The sequence below is a fragment of the Oryctolagus cuniculus genome, chromosome 12, assembly GCF_051225735.1.
Source record: "Oryctolagus cuniculus isolate XC-2025 breed Fujian yellow rabbit chromosome 12, ASM5122573v1, whole genome shotgun sequence".
In the NCBI taxonomy this organism is placed as follows: domain Eukaryota; kingdom Metazoa; phylum Chordata; class Mammalia; order Lagomorpha; family Leporidae; genus Oryctolagus; species Oryctolagus cuniculus.
In genome coordinates, this window is record NC_142878.1 from 15,322,588 (window position 1) to 15,341,541 (window position 18,954).

Here is an 18,954-nt window from a genome sequence, read left to right on the forward strand (position 1 = left end):
TGCCTTGTGGGTGCAGGGGCCAAGCACCTGGGCCATCTTCTACTGCTTTCCCTGGCCACAGCAGAGAGCTAGTTGGAAGGAGAACAGGCAGGACATGAACAGGAGCAAATACGTGATGCTGGTGCTGCAGGCAGGGGCTCAACCTACTACGCCACAGTGCCAGCCCCATGTATATTTCTTATGTAATAAAAATAGCACTATTAAAAAGTAAAACTCTGAATTAGTAAAAATATTTGAAGTATACATAATATAAATTAGCAATCAAGAAGAAATAAATAGCATTTGTTATATCTGAGCCATATGTTTGGCTCAGAGCTACCAGGCAGCTAAATCAAAAAGAGAAACACTCAGTTTTTTTTTTCATTAATATGAAAATTAAAATATATCATCTTCAAAGGAAGGAAAAGCTTTAAACAGGATTTCTTACATAGAGGTGTTTCCATATCAATTTTATATATTCGTTTCTTGGTTTCATCTGCTAATTTTTTTTGAGTGAGAAAAAAAACAGGGGTGAATTTTTGCTATCATTTAAAATTTTGAAAAAATTAGAACAGTATCTATTCTAATTTGAAAATGTATGCACAATAAATGGTTAAAGTTCAGAAATGTTTACATATGTTTGTTATAAGATTTATTACTTCTAAATTAAACAAGATTTTTGGTACTCTGTTACCACAGATGAGGGAAAACATAAAGTATTTGTCTTTTTGAGACTGGCTTATTTGACTAATATACAAGAGTAAAATTGACATTTTGAGCTTTGCTGATTGTTTACTTTCCTAAACAGTGTTTTTTCTTTCTTTTTTTCTTCTTACTGTTTGTTGAAAACTTTACTTGGTGTAGGGTTAATTTTATGAATATAAAATAAACTGAAAGTACATCATCATAAAAATTAATAGAGGGTTTAGGAGAGGAAGGAAGAGGAATCGAAGGAGCATGAGCCAAAGGGAGAATAAGGTAGGAATTATCACTATGTTCCTCAATCTAAATACATGAAGTACATGAAACTCACATACCTTAAATAAAATTTAAAAAAAAAATTAAAAAGAAATAAAAACAGGATATTTAAACCAGGATTTTTATCTCTAGCAACTGGAAAAAAAGTATGCTTTATTTTAAATTTTTTTTTTACCTTTACATTACTTTGCTTCCTCCCTTTCTATCTGCCTTTTCTTTTCCCATTTCAATTATATGAACAGTAAATCATTCCTGTTGAAGTGGTTTGAAGAGTCAGGTAAATAGAGATACTACATTTAACAAGAACATAGTGATGCTTCCCACCCTACCCTCTCTCTCATCCATGCTCCCACCCTTCCTCCTCCTTCCTCTCCTAATCCCTCTCTTAGTTTTTACAATGATGTACTTTCAACTTACTTCATACTCATAAGGTTAACCCTACACTAAGTAAAGAGTTCAACAATTGTTATCAGGATGGCAATTGTTTTAGCATCTGCTTTTATTATTCTTGGTTTAACTTGCAACTTTATAAAATGTGAAAAATGTTTTGATTTTGTTGATCTCCAAGCTTCCTAGAGAGTTATAACCAGTGTCATAATCAGAACAGATAGTCATTTAACTCCAGATTTCTACTTTTGCTGTCTTATTTAAAATATTTTAGCACTTAATTTTAGAAAGAACAGCCTTAGCTTGCCTTCCCATTTCCTACTGTCCAAATTCAATTTTTCTTCAAAATACAGTTGTATAAAAATAGCAGTTCATTAAAAGAATTCAGCACCTGCTCAGACTGTACAACATTCTCAGTACACAAAGCAACAAACTACCCTCATCTACCCTCATCTTTCTCAAATGTGTCACTCTGAACCTTTGATGTATAGTCAAGATTCTAAATTATGTCTGTGCATTTAAAAAGAATGATGGGATGATGGGGTGGGTGTTTGGCACAGTGGTTAAGCCATTGTTTGGGATGCCCGTGTACCATGCTGGAGTGCCTGGAACCCATACCTTTCTCTGCTCTCCATTGGAGCTCCCTGCTAATACACATGCTGGAAGGCAGTAGTACTTGGGTCCCACAGATGGGAGATGTTGCTTCCCTCTGTCTCCCCCTTCCTCTCTAGCTCTGCCTCTCAATAAAAATAAATAAATACATATTTTAAAAATAATTTTCTGATGAAATTCAGATTGTCTTCACACTCACTACTGTTAACATGCTCTGTGAGCTTCTGTGAGGCATTTGATGACTGCTTTCTAAATCATACATATGTCTATATACATTTTTATATTGGCAAGCTTTCTGCTTTGAATTTCAAGGATATCATCTTTCAAACAAAGAAAACACACAATGAAGTTGGACAGTGATATTTTCACATAACCCCTGGCAACTTAGCTTCTTGCTGTGGATCTCCAGAGATAAAAAGGTCAGCGGGTCTTAGCTCTCTTGTTCCTTTGCTGACTCCACTCTGAGGAAGGCCTGATGTTAAGTTTGTATCCACATTTCTCAGAGCAGGATTGGGAGTGGATTGGGAATGGGAGAGTATATGAAGGAAATAGTAGAGTCCACATGACTAAAGAAGAAAATGCAATTAAAGAAAGTCAGGTGATGAGTGGACATAAGGAATCATCCAGACCCAAACTAGAAGGAAAACTGAGATGAACACAGGATAGAACAAACAGGAGGGAACACAGACAGAAGTCATGGCCACAGACAAAACAACAAAAATAAATCACATTTTTGTACCAGAAGAAGGACTTATGTGTTAGAAAACTTCAAGCAAGTGGAAGTGTAGATGCTTTGACATTTTCCTTCCATGTGGTGCCATTTATTAGGCTAAGCATGATAACTTAGAGTACAGTTGTCCTTCAGTGTCTCAGGGGAATGGTTCTAGGACCCTGTGGATTCCCAAATCTGAGGATGCTCAAGTCCCTTCTATAAGTGGTATAGTATTTGCACGTAATCAGTGCAATCCTCTTGTAGATATTAAATCCTCTCTAGGTTACACACAGTTGTTGGCAAAATAAATAGGCCTTATTATTTAGAGAATAGTGACAAACAAGAAAGTTTGTGCATGTTCAACACAGATGCAATTTTTTTTAAATGTTTTCAGTCCTTGGGTTGATTTGATCTATGGTTGCAGAACCAATGGATTCAGAGCATGTATAAGTAAGGTCTTCAAAAAAGTTCATGGGAAATACTTAGTATTAAAAAAAAAACTCACTCAGAAACTCTACTTTTTTTGTAATCTGCATATCTGTTACCTTAAATCAGGGCAAATATATATTTGTCTTTTTTTGGGACTGGATTATTTCACTAAACATAATAGTCTCCAATTGTATTTATTTTGTTGCAACAGACAGAATTTCATTCTTTATTATGCTTAGTAGTATTCCATTATGTGTATATACCACAATTTATCCAGTCATCAGTTGATGGACATCTTGGTTGATTCCACATCTTAGCTGTTGTGATTTGGTTTTGTTTTGTTTTGTTTTGTTTTGTTTTGTTTTGTTTTGTTTTCTGATAGGCAGAGTTAGACAGTGAGAGAGAGACAGAGAGAAAGGTCTTCCTTCTGTTAATTCACCCTGCAAATGGCCACCACGGCCAGCAAGCCAGGTGCTTCTTCCCGGTCTCCCATGCGGGTGCAGGGCCCATGACTTGGGCCATCCTCCACTGCCTTTCTGGGCCACAGCAGAGAGCTGGACTGGAAGAGGAGCAACCGGGACAGAACCGGCGCCCCAACCAGGACTAGAACCTGAAGTGCCGGCGTCACAGGCAGAGGATTAGCTAGTGAGCTGCAGCACTGGCCAGCTGTTGTGATTTGAGGTACAATAAACATGGAGGTACAGTTAACTCTTTTGTATGCTGATTTCATTTACTTTGGGTAAATTTCCAGGAGTGAAATGGCTGGGTCCTATGGTGGATCTACTTTCAAATTTCTAAAGAATCTCTATATTGTCTGTCTCCATAATGGTTGACATTTTGCAATGTGATTACTGCTTACAGTTCTTGTCTATACTCTTGAGGAACAGTGGTTTTCCTACTTACTACTTGTTGAATTCTTTATTTAGTGGAGGGCCAGGCCTGTGATTATAAATTGAAAGTGAAAAGAAAAACTGAGGATGCATTTCAATGATATTTTTCACCAAAAAAAATTACCTTTTTTTTTAAAAAAAAGATTTATTTATTTATTTGCAAGTCAGAATTACACAGAGAGAAGAGAGGTAGAGAGAGAGAGAGAGAGAGAGAGGTCTTCCATCTGATGGTTCACTCCCCAATTGGCCGCAACAGCTGGAACTGTGCTGATCTGGAGCCAAGAGCCAGGAGCCTCTTCCTGGTCTCCACGCGGGTGCAGGGGTCCAAGGACTTGGGCCATCTTCTACAGCTTTCCCAGGCCATAGCAGAGAGCTGGATCAGAAGTGGAGCAGCTAGGTCTCGAACTGGCACCCACATGGGATGCCAGCGCTTCAGGCCAGTGTGTTAACCCACTGCTCCACAGTGCCGGCCCCTAAACTTATCTTTTAATTCTCCTCTTTACACAAAATTTTTGAAAGCCCCTTTTATTGGTGTGCTAGAGCTACCATAAGACAGCAGCTCAGACAGGCAGGCCTAAACAATTACAATGTATCATCTCACAATTATGGAGGCTAGAAGCATGGGGTCAAGATGTGAGAAAGTTGGATTTCTCCCGAGACCTCTCCCATGGGTTGTAGCTGGCTGTGTATTCACTGAGTCCTCACGTGGCCTTCCCTCTGTACTCTGTAACCAAATTGCCTCCTTTTATAATGACACCAGAGCAGATGAGGATCCACCATAAGGACCTTGTTTAACTTCACCTCCTTAGAGGCCTTACCTCAAACACAGTTGCGTTCTGAGAAATGGGGAATAAGGTTTCAATGCATGAATTTTAAGGGGGACATAATCTAATCAGTAACATAGAGTGTGCCTTTGAAAAACAGAAATTTGATGTAAAACATAAGGGGAGTCCATAAATTCCAAAATACTCTATGAAACCCGCTCACCTTAGACAGCATTAGAGAAAACTCGCAAGTACATTATCCTTGGGAAACAAGGTAGAAGGCAGTTCCATCACCCTCTAGTCAGTTGTTTGGGTCAAGTTTATTTGCATGATGGGAATATATGCACAACATGTGGAGAGACTGTCTTTGCTTAGCCTGTAAAGTTACCCAGACTTGGCACTAGTTTCTAGACACTGTCTTTTCTAAATAAAATACTAAATAGTTTTTCCAGAGACAAGAATAATTTATTCCTTTTTCTAAGAAGGAGACTCAAAGTTGAGGCTTGCAAGTCAGCTGATAAGACAGTTAAGCACTTATTACTTGAAGTCTAACATTTTTGTATCAGTACTAGCTTGATGCTGTCAGTACCAGCTACTTCTCATTAGCAAAAGGCAATACTGCTTTCTTACTACACATCAGACCCAGGGGTAAGTATATAGTCAATGACAGTCCGGTAACTGATAAAGTTCTGCTCATCTGATGCTCCTTTTGCCAAGCATTTGAGATTATCAAGGAGATCAGTTTTTAAGCGTGGGGAAGGCATGAATGTCGGTGCTGTGAATGCCCCATGGGGAGATTCTGCCCAAGACCCTGTAGGCAGGGTTGTTATTTAGTTCCTCTGCAACAGCATGTCCATGGCAGCACTTAAATATTCCAATACATCCATGCTAGCTGTCAAAAACTAATTCTCCAAGTCATTGTTTCCTACGTTCTCAGGCCTGCATCCTCCATCTTCCCTACCAGCCCTAGAGGATGGTCAATGTCTGAGATACCAGAAGTTTCCAGGTCTTACATCAGTCCTATGGCCACCATCAAAGACCCACCCTGTGGTTAATGCCCTAGCCATGCTGGTTAGCTATTTTGAAAATCACTCTTCCCGATAGGCACTTGGCACAGTGAGTGTCTTTTTTTTTTTGATTAAGGAAATTGAAGGAAACTCACAGAAAACATACATTTCTAACAAATAATTACAGAATCCCCTACTGGCTGTAGTGTATAACCGGGTAATTTAGAAAGTTCTGAAATGAATAGAAGCTGATCTAAAAACCCCAAGAAGTGAGGGTCTCTATAAACTTTGGTGTTTAAATCTGTTGGAATTGAGATTTTCATAAACTGTGTTTACTTGTATGGATGACTTTGATTGTAATCTTCCTCCTTCGGTTACTATTCAGGGGTCTAGTTTTACAGACCCACTCCATCTGTTCCTTCTTTCCAACATCCGCCCTTCCTTTTTTCCCTCTCCATTCTCCTCCCCCTCCACAAAGGCAGTAAAGAGTAAATGAACTGATGATAGCTTTTTCTAGTCTTATAGGAACATACTCAGAAGTGGACAAAAAGTTCTACCATGCCTGCCCTGTCAGGCTTTCAGTAAGCACAACATGCTGTTGTCTAACAATCCGCTCCAGTCTATCAATTCCCTGTAAACATTGGAGAGTCAAGGTCTGTCTGAGAACAGCAAGCTGTATCCATGACAACTGTGCCTACAGCAGGGTACTTAGCATATGGGTACAAAGAAGTATCACCCCACTCCTTATTTCAAGAGATCATATGATGAATAACTGAATATTAAATAAACTGAAAGATTCATTTTATGCTTACCAATACTATTTCCATGCTACTTTTCAATCTGTATTTAACTCATATCATTATTCAAAAACCAGGCAAAATGAAAAGAAGGAAGGAAGGAAGGGAGGAAGGAAGGAAGGGGGGGGGAGGAAGGAAATAGAAAACATCTTCCTTGGCTTTGATTAAAAAACTCTAAAGACTTTTTCTGAAAGAGAAACAAAACACAGTAAAGATGGAACAGTAAATTTACAACATTTCTGACACACAGAAAATCCAAGTGGAAAATATTAAGTGAGTTCAACAAATACTAAGATATAATAGTTTCATGGAGATGCATAATTAAATGTGATTCATTCGTACTTATAAAAGTTTGCTTTTTAAATATTTGTTCATTTATTTTGACAGTTACATAGGTAGGTAGGTAGATAGGTAGGTAGATAGATAGGTAGATAGATCGATCGATCGATTGATCTTCCATCCACTGATTCACTCCACAGATGGCCAACAAGGGCCAGCTCTGGGCAAGGCCGAAGCCAGGAGCCAAGAGCTTCATCTAAGTCTCCTATAAGGATGGCAGGGGCCCAGATACTTGGGTCATCTTGTGCTAGTCATCCCAGATCATTAACATGGAGCTGGATTTGAAGTGGAGCAGCTGGAACAAGAACTACTGCCTATATGTGATATGAATGTCACAGTCAGTGACTACCCACTATGACAAATGCTGGCCACCTATTAAAATTTCTTACACATTTCTTCTACATATATATTTCTTCTGTATTATTGTTAGTTACATACTATCCTTTTATGGCAAAACACTCAGCATGTAACAAACAAGACAGAAAGGATGAGATAGAAAGATGACTGCTTTTTTTAACTGTCATATTATGATAATAAAAATAATCATCTAATTATTGTGTTACAGAAATAAAAAAAAGCATATACTGGTGAGGATGTGGGAAAAAGGGTGCCCAAATCTACCATTGGTAGGAACATAAACTGGTGCAGCCACTGTGGAAGACTATGGAGGTACCTCACAAAGCTGAATACAGACCTACCATATGACCCAGACATCCCATGCCTGGAAGTTTGGGTAAATTCCAAAAGAAATTAGTATATGGAAGTTCATTTAAGCTCAATTTACGATAGCTAAGATACGGATTCAACCCAGATATCCATCAACTGAAGACTGGATAAAGAAATCATGGTATATATACACTATGAAATACCACATAGCAGTATGAAATCCTGTCATTTGCAACAAAATGGATGCAACTAGAAACCATTATAATTAGTGAAGTAAGCCTGTCCCAAAAAGACAAATACCATATATTCATTCTGATATGTGGTAACTAGCGGCGTACCTAAAATGTTATCTACAGGAGTGAAATTGACACATTATACCGCAATGATTTTGAACAGTCCCTGTCTTGACTGGGACAATCAACAATCAACTGGAACAATGCTTTTTGATTGTTTTTTATTTTCTCACATTTTTCTTCATACTATTTGTTGATTCCTCTACTTACTATAGTGCTAATGTTATTAATATAAAGTTAGCTGAAAATAGAGCTTTGTAAAAAATAAGAATGGTAATGGGGGGGTCAGGAGGAAGGAGAGGGGGAGTATGGTTAGGAGGGAAGTTGGTTGAGAGAATCACTATGTTCCTAAATTTGTGTATATGAAATGCATGAAGTTTATATTCCTTAAATAAATTTTTTAAAAATTAAAAATTTATTAATTATATATATATATAAATTTACAAAAAATATAAAGAGTGAAGTGCTGTCTTTTGCAATAAAATAGTTGCAACTGGAAACCACTACACTTAATGAAATAAGCCAGTCTAAAAAAAGTCTGTGATATGTGGCAGCTAATATAGAATACCAAAAAAATATAGGAATAAAATGACTATTTTGGCATATGATTGTCCTTTTTAGCCTTGTTTACACTCCTGTGGAACAGTGGTCATCCTATTTTTTACCTACTGGATGTTATTAGTGGTGAATCAAGTTTGTGAATACAGAGTAGATTAAAATTATGGCTTTGTAAAAAGAAAAGGGAAGGATTGTGGGGGGAAGGAGAGTGAGGGAAGTGTGGTTGTCCTCTTGGAACTGTACCTATAGGTTTCATGAAATCTATCCTTTTATATTATTAAAAATTAAAAATAAATAAAATGTATGAGCAATTTAAAAATACTTCAAAGACTATAGAGATTTAAACAAGATTAATTTATTTCCATATAGATCCATTGAGGATTTTTCTTTCCTTAGCTGCAATGACCAACATTTTGTTGTTACATCGAACTGATGTTTACTTTGAAAATTAATCGTATGACTGGGCAAGTGATTTTTTTCAGCCAAAGAAACAACTTTTGTATAGTACATGTTGACTGTGTCTCTGATCAACAAATAATAAATGTCTGACATGTAGTAGATGAGCAAATATAACTGGAGACATTAATAAGAAAATACATGAGAACATTTTGTTCCTTAATAAGAATAGTTTGAATACTTTAAATTAGTCTACACTGTATTTTCATATTTGTAGTCTTGTCTAATATTTGGAATTCTCATCACTAAATGGAATGTATTGCTATAGTTTGCATTTCTTGCTCACATACAAAGATTCTAATAACTCATGCCTTTGTCAAAAATAACTCACCATTATTCTCAAGCACTAAGAAAGAATTACAGAAATGGCAGAGTCCTTATTTTTCTCCTTAATATACTACTAGGGGTATATAATTCAGAAAGATTGGAGTTGACTATTGTATGTCAAAGGTATTGAAAAGACTATAGATCACATATTTGCAGGTTTTGTATTTTTCAGAATGACATAGGAGAGAATAGGATCTTTAGACCTTGAGATGCTTCCTTGCGTTAAAATTAAGGCTATGTCAAAGTAATAAAATATACTGACTATTAAAAATGGCATTTCTCTATTTGGAGTTATCTGCTTCATTACACTGATGTTCTAATAGACTACTTGAGAAATTAAGATAGGTGAAAATAATTTTTCCACATATTATTTAAACTGGCACCTATGTTTAAACCCAAATGAAATATATTTTCCACTAAGCTAAGGTTTTTCTTCAGCTGGAAAGTCCAAGGCTTTTTTTCTGGTACTAGAAGCACTTTAGAGAGTAAATGTGAGGGAGCATGTTTCTGGAAAATGTGCTTGACATTGATTGAGATGTTACGGGTTAGAGAAGATTGTTGCAAGTCTAAAGGCAAGATTGAGATGGAATTGTTTTTATAAAGTAGATGGCTATGTTTTTATAAAGTAGATAATGTTATAAAAAGCCCTGTCTAAATATTTATAAACATATATTGGTATAACTAAACTTGAACATTACCACTCATCTTTCTTTTTTGTAGTAGTTGACACTTTTGACTACTCTATTTTCAAAAAAGAAAAAGAAAATCCTGTCACTGATCTTCAGGCCATACTTATCAGTCTCCTCTGCAGGTTTGTCTTCCTTTGTTTTTCTTTTTTTCTTTTCTTTCTTTCTTTTTTTTTTTAGTGGTGCTGTCCTCTTTATTTTTTTAATTTTAATTTTTAATTAGTTTTTAACGTATTCAATGTGATTTATAGATACAAATCTGAAAGCATAATGATATTCCCTTCCTCTCTCCTTCCTTCCCTCTACCCTCTCCCTTCTACCCTCCTTTCTTTTACTTGTAGTTTTTGAGATAACATTTTAAATTAACATTACAGTTAAAAAAAAACCTTAATATGTCACTGAATAAGAAGTTTAGCAAGTAACAGTCAAAAAGACCCTAGTTTAGTGAGAGCATTGCAACCATAGTAAGCAATGTTGAATGGAAAAATGACCATTCTACCCATATACAGTAAATTTTAAGCTAATTGCAGTTCACTAAAACTATAATAGTATATATCATTCTTAGCCATTAGTTTGATGAAGGTATAAAAGTTTTATAAGACTATATTTGAAGCAATACTGATACTTATGAACATTTCCTTTGCTTGGTTTTAAAATTTTAGCTCCCACATTGAAGAGAGAGTGTGCAGCATTTGTGTTTCTGGGTCTGGCATATTTCACCCATGATGTCCTCCACTTCTGTACATTTTGCTGCAAATGGTTGAATTTCATTTTTTATAGCTGAATAATATTCCATTGTGTGTGTGTGCATATTTTCTTTTTTATTTAGTAAATATAAATTTCCAAAGTACAGTTTATGGATTACAATGGCTTCACCCCCATAATTTCCCTCCCACTGGCACCCTTCCCTTCTTCCACTCCCTCTCCCATTCCATTCACATCAAGATTCATTTTCAATTATCTTTATATACAGAAGATCAATTTAGTATATATTAAGTAAAGATTTCATCAGTTTGCACCCACACAGAAACACAAAGTGTAAAATACTGTTTCAGTACTAGTTATAGCATTACTTCACATTGGACAACACATTAAGGACAGATCCCACATGAGAAGTAAGTACACAGTGACTCCTGTTGTTGACTTAACAATTTGATACTCTTGTTTATGGTGTCAGAAATCTCCCTAGGCTCTAGTCATGAGTTGCCAAGGCTATGGAAGCCTTTTGAGTTCACCGATTTCGATCTTATTCCAACAGGGTCATAGTCAAAGTGGAAGTTTTCTCCTCCCTTCAGAGAAAGGTACCTCCTCCTTTGATGGCCCCGTTCTTTCCACTGGGCTCTCACTCGCAGAGATCTTTCATTTAGGTCTTTTTATTTTAAGGCGTGGAAAGCCAAGACACTCTGGAAAAAAAGAAAAGAAGACCTAAATGAAAGATCTCAAGTGAGATTCCTTTGTTTTTCTCATTTTTTCGTATTCCCACCAGTTTTCAACTCCACACACCATCTTGTTTACTCCATTAGGGTTCTTAGCATCTCTAAACTGCCTCAAAATCTTAATTTTTAACCAAAATTATTCTCTTGAGTGATAGACTATCTTCTGAGTTTTACCCTGTGTATAATCTAAAACTATCTACAAACTCTCCAATTTCAAACTCAAATCTCTTACTGTTTATCCACCTGGATTCTGTAACTAAGTTGATGATACTGTAGTCAACTTAAGTTCCCAAACCCAAAACTTGGACACCTTATCCTTTTTCATACCAATTCAATCACCATGATTTGAATTGTGACTCCAAAATATTCTCAATCATATCTGTTTTTGTCTCTACCAATACTCAAGAACAGCACTTCTTTTCTGTTAACTGCATTACAGCAAAAGCTTTGTTGTATTCCAAATTATATTCCACATCTATCCAGAGTTATCTTAATAAATTATGAATATATTATAGGATTTTTCCAGAAAAACACTCATGTTCTTAAGATGAAGTTTTTACTGGCATTCCATTTTAAATAACCTCTCTTGCATTACATAAACTAATGATAATACATTTTATACACTTAGGATAAAGCCTTAATTCCTTGGCATTGTTTAAGAAATATTGCTTACCTCTCTGTGTCTTTTTTCTTTCGACTATTGTGCTCTGCCCTTCATCAATGCTGAATTCCATTCAAAAAAGTCAATATTTTCCTTAGTGCATGGATTGTGTAAATTTTCTTACCTCTACTTGGAACACTTCAATGTTACCATATACCTCCTGATTTTCCCTCAGTAAATTGAATTAAAATATTAACATCAATTACTCTGCCTTTTCTGCAAAGCCTGTTTTGATATTTCTGTTCATCCAGGATTGAGATAAGTGCCTTTATTTACTACTGTAATATATTCTTTATTTTTTTTCCTTTCATAGCATTCAAAAACATCTTGGGACTGTGTATTTAATTTAACCATGAGAATGGAGATTATGTAAGTTTTATACATTGCTGTCCTCTTAGCTATTAGCACAATACTTGACTTAGGGAAGGTCTGCAATAGATCAGTAGGTTTTTTGAATAAACACATACATTTATGATAGTTTCAGCTGTAACATTCACATTTAAACTATTCAACAAGAGCAAACAATATTTTAGGTTAGCATGTTCTGGCTGTGTTTTTATTCCATTTTGAGCAAGCTTTCTTTCATGGTATAATTATGATTGAATCTTTGCATTTAGGAAAAAGCCTTAATTCCTTGACATTGTTTGAAAGATTCTGCTTACCTTTTTCAACTGTGCTCTTATCTTTCAGTCTTTGTAGCCTACCCTTCATCCATGCTGACTTCTTTCCTAGCACAGTCATGGATTCAAAGCATATTCAATGACACAGAATTGGATAAAAGAATCTGATTAAAAAGGAGTAGATAGACCAACGATGAGACCTTGAATCTGTGAAAGAGCCTAAGAGAAGCATGTACTGATTTATAAGTTAGATACATTCAAGAGTATCTGATCTCTGATGTCCATTAAATGATCTTTAAACACCAATTACACAGAGACATTAATGAGCTCAAGAATTAACTTTTACACGATTAGCACATGCTAGTACACAGTCTAACCAAGATATTCTCTGTGAACAAGCAAATCTCTAAGAACTGCTTCAAAGTTTGACATTTATCTAACACCTATTTATTACTTTTATCTTGCCATGGTAGCACTGGCATTGAATTTCCAAAATAGATATCTGTCTACATAGCTATCACATGGAGAACAGAGAAGCAGAAAACAGCTGGCAACGAATGAAGTCTGGGTAAGAAAAGTGCCATCAGAAACGTTCACCAAGCTAAAAACAGCCACTGGGCCACCACTGAAGTAGAGAGCTACATCTATTAATGGAACATGCATTGACTGTCTTAAGCACAATGTGTTCACTTTGCTTGAAGGTACTTCTGATTATCTTTAAAACATGGCAATGTTCAGCTCTGTTCTGCACAGTTTGGCAGCAAAAATATTAGAGAATTGGAAATTCCCCTAACTAGTACTTTCTTTCATTGCCTTATAAATTGTTTTCCTATACTAACTCACTTTTAATATGTCTTTTTTGTACATTATTTAAAGCCAACTTTCAGATAGAGTGCTGAGGAAATGTTGAATTTGTGTGCTCACCAAGCACAGAAATCCCATTTAATCATGAAAAAGCAATAAAATAAATTAATGATTATAATGTTGTCTTCAGTGACTTACACTGAACCCTGGAGATATTCCATCTATTTGTCCTTTTGAAGTTTACATTATTTTATTATTGCTAAAACTCATCATGACTGATAAACACTGTCACAAATTGTATTTCCTGAATCCATTAAGTTCTTGAAAGTTTGCTGTTCTCAATTGTTTTGATTTTCTAAAAGGCTTCATAATAGAATTTTTTAAATCTAAAACAGATTTTTATAAATGTGAAATTGATACATAATTGACTTATTTAATTTTCATTCTTTCTGGAGCTCTCTCTAAAGTGTATCACACTGAGGCCAGAAAGGAGAGCAAATCAAGAACTCACTTCACTGGGGAAGATTGCCAGGTTTATGAAGTTACTATTCAGTACTTTTATTTGTCATTTATCTTGGCATTACCTGTATTTATTTATTCAATAATTCATTTATTTATTTGAATGGCAGAGTGACAGAAATGGAGAGAAAGAGAGAGAAACTACATCCATTGGTTCATTCCCTAACTGGCCACAACAGCCAGACCTAGGCCATACCAAAGCCAGAAGCCAGGAACTCCATCCAGGTCTCCAAAATTTGTGGAGGTGCCCATGTACTTGGTCCATCTCCTATTGTCTTCCCAGCATGTTACCAGGAAGCTGGATAGGAAGCAGGGCAGCTAAGACTCAAATTGGTACTCCAACATGGTTTGCTGGCATCACAGGTAGTGGCTTACCACAATGCACCATTAAGTCAATCTCTCTATGTGTAAAATTTAATAATTAAATAAGTAGCAAAATATTCCCTAACATCATGTTACTTGTGTGTGGTGGAATGAGAAGGCCATGCCAAGATAGCCACTGGCAATGGAAACTGCCCGGCAACAGGCTGTGATTGGATGGTTTAGGAAACTGCCTGGCAACAGGCTGTGATTGGTCAGGGCATAGACCACCCTTTGACCGGATTGGTTGCCTTGGCTATATAAGCTGCTGTACCAACTGAAATAAATGAGTCTGCAGGCTGCTTGCCTCTGGCCTGCTTTCACCCGGCTCCCAAGGTCTGTGTGGTGACTTTGTGCCTCTTGCTCCCACCACACTCCTCCTCTCAGAACGAATCCACCTCAACACTTGTGAAGCTTCTTTGTGGTTAGACCCTCCCATAAGGAGTTTGCAATTCAGTGTAATTGTCATTTAGTGTGTTAAATGCAATGATGAGGTTGTGCATGCTTAGTTCTACCAGAAAAGAGAAGATTTCTTATTGACCATGAAAATGGGAATGGCTTAAAGAAGGCCTCCAGGATGTGGTGGTTCTAGATCTGACTACTAACCAGGAAGTGTGAGTTGGCCAGGTTTGAGGGAAAACATAAAGAAGCAAGAAAAAGGGTAATATGTTCTTCCATCCTATTTTCTATATTTATTTCTCCTTGATTACAATTAAATATTCATTGAAATGTTTTATCCGCTCAGAGTAACACAAGGCGAATGAAGAGAGAGAAAGTAAAATAGAAGCAAGGAGCTGGAGGCAAGAGAGATATTGTTTGTGTATAGAAATATACATAAAGCAAGTTTAGGAGCAAGAGTCAAAAACCAGTCATACAGTAGCCCAAAACTATGTGCAATTACTGTTAATAAAAATAATTTAAAGCCAGCTAGTGTTAGATTGCAAAGGATTTTTTTATACCTGGAGGTAGAATTTGGACATTTTCTTGCAAATAAATGTTATCTTTTAAAAGTAACTGCTAATCGATATGAGTGAATGTATAATGTGCACTATGACTGATAATTGTGTTCAAGATATATTTGAAGTAGAAAGAATGGTGGTAGGATGAATTCAGTCAGTTATTTCAGTAACATGAATGAATATTAATCAACCTTTAAAATAGGACAGTGTTTATGAGTCTGGAGATGAAAAGACATATTTGAAAACACATCAGGAGATAAATATAATTTAGGGGCTTAATGGATGAATATGCGAATGGAGGTAGAGGGCATAATAAAAGATGAAAGTTTTTAGAAAAGGTGATGTGATTGTATCACCAAAGATAACAACATAGGCAAAAGAACAGGCTCAGGTGGGATTCTATTTTAATTATGTTGTATTTAAAATTACTAGTATCCCCAAGGAGATGTCTCTATGAGGCAGTTACATGTATGATCTGAAGCTGGGTGTAGACTGTTGCACACAAATTCAAATTTTAGAGTCATCAGTTTATAGTTGTTATTAAAATAATAAAGTATGAGAGATGATTAAAAAAGATTTGGGCAAAAAGAAAGGGAAGTTTCTGAAATAGTGATGGGAAATATTATCTTAGGGATAGATGAAGGATGAGGAACCATTGGGGAAGCAGAGACATGCCAGGAAACTTAGGTGTACCCTTGAAAAACTAGGAATGGAGTGTGTAAAGAAAGAGGTTGAGGTGGATGGTGCTGAATAACATATAGAAGGCCAATGATGTGGAACCTGAAATGTATGTGCTGGACTTTGCATGCAGGCAATCAGTTAGGACCCTTAGCAAAAGTGACATTGCTTGGGTTATAATTTTAGATTGGGATTAATTTGCTAGAATTTTAAGGAGAGTGCTGAATAATTTTTGAGATTTCAATGTTGATGTTGAGAAAACTGTAGTAATTTTGATTTTCTTTTTTTAACTTTTATTTAATAAATATAAATTTCCAAAGTACAACTTCTGTATTATAGCAGCTTTTTCCTCCCATAAACACCCTCCCATATGAAACCACCCCATATCCCACTCCCTCTCCCATCCCATTCACATCAAGATTCATTTTTAATTATCTTTATATACAGAAGATCAATTTAGTATATACTAAGTAAAGATTTCAACAGTTTGCACCAACACAGAAACACAAAGTATAAAGTACTGTTTTAGTACTAGTTATACGGTTAATTCACATAGCACATGGGGAGTAAGTGCACAGTGACTCCTGTTGTTGATTTAACAATTGACACTCTTATTTATGACGTCAATAATCACCCGAGGCTCTTGTCATGAGCTGCCAAGGCTATGGCCAACTCGGCTCTTATTTAGACAAAGCCATAGTCAAAGTGGAAGTTCTCTCCTCCCTTTAGAGAAAGATACCTCCTTCAAAGATGGCCCATTCTTTCCGCTGGGATCTCACTCACAGAGATCTTTCATTGAGGTCATTTTTTTTGCCAGAGTGTCTTGGCTTTCCATGCCTAAAATACTCTCATGGGCTCTTCAGCCAGATCGAAATGCCTTAAGGGCTGATTCTGAGGCCAGAGTGTTGTTTAGGACATCTGCCATTCTATGCGTCTGCTGTGTATCCTGCTTCCTATGTTGGATCGTTCTCTCCTTTTTAATTCTATCAGTTAGTATTAGCAGACGCTAGTCTTGTTTATGTGATCCCTTTGACACTTAATCCTATCATTATGATCAATTATGAACTGAAACTGATCAATTTGACTAGTGAGATGGCATTGGTACATGGCACGTTTCTATCTCTACCATTAGGGTTAATTCCAATTGAGCATGTGCCAAACCGTACATCTCCTCCATCTCTTATTCACACTCCTACATTTAACAGGTATCACTTTTCAGTTAAATTTAAATACCTAAGAATAATTGTGTGTTAATTACAGAGCTCAACCAATGGTATTAAGTAGAACAAAAAAAATACTAAAAGGAATAAAGTATTAAGTTGTTCCTCGACAGTTCAGTCATTTGCAACAAAATGGAGGAATCTGTAAAACATCATGCTGAGTGAAATAAGCCAGTCTCTTAGGGACAAATATCATATGTTTTCCCTTGTCGGTGACAACTAACTGTGAACCTAAAAGGAAACCTGTTGAAGTGAAATGGACACTATGAGAAACAATGACTTGATCAGCCCTTGTCCTGATTTTCAACCTTTTGTATATAACTTGTCTTTTACTTTAACTTCCTCTAGATGGCTTTAGAATCTTCTGTTTATCCCATGTGTTCTTTTTAAAATAAAAGATTTATTTTACGGCGCCGTGGCTCACTAGGCTAATCCTCAGCCTTGTGGCACCGGCACACCGGGTTCTAGTCCCGGTCGGGGCGCCAGATTCTGTCCCGGTTGCCCCTCTTCCAGGCCAGCTCTCTGCTGTGGCCAGGAAGTGCAGTGGAGGATGGCCCAAGTGCTTGGGCCCTGCACCCCATGGGAGACCAGGAGAAGTACCTGGCTCCTGCCATCAGATCAGCGCGGTGCCCCGGCCACGGCGGCCATTGGAAGGTGAACCAACAGCAAAAGGAAGACCTTTCTCTCTGTCTCTCTCTCTCACTGTCCACTCTGCCTGTCAAAAAAGAAAAAAAAAAGATTTATTTTATATATTTGAAAGAGTTACAGAGAGAGGTAGAGCCAGAGCGAGAGAGAGAGAGAGATAGGTCTTCCATTCCACTGGATCACTCCCGACATGACCATGACAAACAGAGCTGAGCTGACCCTAAGCCAGGGGCCAAGAACCTCTTCCTGGTCTCCCACACAGGTGCAGGGGCCCAAGCACTTGGGCCATCTTCTACTACTTTCCCAGATCATAGCAGAGAGCTGGATCGGAAGTGGAGCAGCCAAGACTCGAACCAGTGCCCATATGGGATGTCGGCACTGCAGGCAGTGGCTTTACCCAATACGCCACAGTGCCGGCCCCTAGATACTCTTTGAGATGCATGATGATCCTTGGACATCTGCTTATTTTTATGACCAGGGTAACAAAATGTTGATTGGAAATTCTCCACACATAGTGGGAGTTTGTTAACTATAAGTTACATTTTATCACAATCAGATGAGGAAATGCAAGATTTTCAATATCTTTAGGCATTTTGTCAAATTCTCCACTATCTGCTTTATAGCTTTTCATCTTCCCCAGAGAAGTATCTTCTGTGAGTAAGACATCTGAGGGCTTTGCTTAATCCATCTATACTAGCTTATACTTCAATTACTCCTTTTTCTTTGCTTTCTGAATTCTAACATTTTATGCAGATTTCTTTTCTTTTGTTCCTCTGGATTTATGAGTTTATGCCTTAAAATTCTTAACTTCTTTTTAGTAGAGAGTTTCAAGAAGCAGCAATATTCTATAAATAAACCATCTTCTTTTGTATCTTAGTCAAATAGATTCATGTACTCTGACTTACGTATGGACACAAATAATTATAATTCAATTAAATAAGTGACAAGCTTACCAACCACACATAGAATGTCTGAAGAATATTAGGAAAGTTTAGAATTCATTTTTTTGTCTATGACCTGAAACATAAATTCAAGTTTGATATTTACTGGAGAATGTGAAAAAATCTTAATGTGATGAATTTAAATTGGGCAGATATATCATTTGGTTCTTTGAAAGACTTCACATTTAAATAATCAAAACAAGTTTCTTAATTGGGATTAATATTTTCTAT